General features: G+C 48.6%; 1 non-coding gene across 1 annotated transcript; it reads right to left on the reverse strand.

Annotated features, from left to right (window-relative positions):
- Window positions 1-485: 485 nt before the first annotated feature.
- Trnas-cga (transfer RNA serine (anticodon CGA)) lies at window positions 486-560 on the reverse strand. Its single transcript has one exon. It is a non-coding gene; the product is annotated as a tRNA-Ser (tRNA).
- Between the last annotated feature and the right edge of the window lie 1003 nt (window positions 561-1563).

Consider the following 1563-nt stretch of genomic DNA (forward strand, 5'->3'; position numbering starts at 1 on the left):
GCATTGTCCGTGCCAACGCACCGGCGCTGCACGCACGCCAATAGCCGTTCCGCGCACGCAGTACAGTGCTGTGTGTGTGTGTGTGTGTGTGTGTGTGTGGAGTTATTGTGCTCGCGTTGCGTGGGCGGGTCGCACGTCCGCCGCAGGTGCCGCGCCCTTCGTCCTGCCCTACGCCCTAATTCTCCGCCCCTCCGCTGCAGAGCTGACCGGCGACCCGGCCTTAAATCACAACCTGCTGCTAAGGCCGGCCTGCCCCTGTCAGACGGTTTATAACGCCACCAGTGCGCCGCTGTGGTGCTAATTTAGTTAACCAGCGATGAGGTGGTGATGCTCGTCCTTCGTCCGCCAACAATTTCAACGTAAATCAACGAGGTGCCTACTCAGTGCAGCTTTACATACCAAATTATGCAGGAAAACACGGGTAATTCATATAATAAACTGAGAAACAGCAATGAGAGAGAACCTTACTGGCAGATTAAAACTCTGTGCCGGACCGAGACTCGAACTCGGGACCTTTGCCTTTCGCGGGCAAATGCTCTACCAACTGAGCTACCCAAGCACGACTCCTTTCTTTCAGGAGTGCTAGTTCTGCAAGGTCCGCAGGAGAGCTTCTGTAAAGCTTGGAAGGTAGGAGACGAGGTACTGGCAGAAGTAAAGCCGTGAGGACGGGGCGTGAGTCGTGCTTGGGTAGCTCAGCTGGTAGAGCACTTGCCCGCGAAAGGCAAAGGTCCCGAGTTCGAGTCTCGGTCCGGCACACAGTTTTAATCTGCCAAGAAGTTTCATATCAGCGCACACTCCGCTGCAGAGTGAAAAACTCATTCTGGGAGCAATGAGAGAGTTTTGATCATCGTCCTCAAGAATTAGGCTTTTTGGGCTGGTCCACGTCATAAACGTTCAGGTCATCTCTTTTGATGGTCGTCCAAGTTTTTCTTTCCTGTTGGACTACCAGGTGTACCGGTATGAAATGAATGTTTTTTTTTTTTTTTTTTTGAAAATGAAACGCTAATTTTGAATTGAAAAGCAAAAACGTTTTACTCAAAGTACTGTCCATTGCTTTCTATACATTTTGACCACCTTTCTGGCAATGTGTGGACACCACGCCAATAGAAATGATCGCCTTTAGAAGCAAACCAATTAGACATCCAATTTTCGACTACTTCGTAGGAATCTGTTCCTCAGCCAATGCGTGTCCCGTTGATGAAAACAAATGGTAGTCGAAAGGGGCCAAGTCTGGTGAATATGGCGGGTGGGGTAGCAGCTCCCAGCCAAGTATTTTGATTGTATCCAGGAACAGTTTTGCTTTGTGTGCAGGTGTATTGTTGTGTAAAAAAATTACTTTGCCATGACTTCTGGCCCATTCTGGTCTTTTTTTCGATCAACGCATAGCTCAAATTGATCATTTGTTGTTTGTAGCGATTAGTGTTCACAGTTTCACCGGGTTTTAGAAGCTCATGATACACCACACCTTTCTGATCCCACCAAACACAGAGCATTGTCTTCTTGCCGAATCGATCTGGTTTTGCAGTCGATGTTGACGGTTGTCCCGGATTAACCCACGATTTT

This window comes from Schistocerca serialis, chromosome 4, assembly GCF_023864345.2.
Source record: "Schistocerca serialis cubense isolate TAMUIC-IGC-003099 chromosome 4, iqSchSeri2.2, whole genome shotgun sequence".
In the NCBI taxonomy this organism is placed as follows: Eukaryota; Metazoa; Arthropoda; class Insecta; order Orthoptera; family Acrididae; genus Schistocerca; species Schistocerca serialis.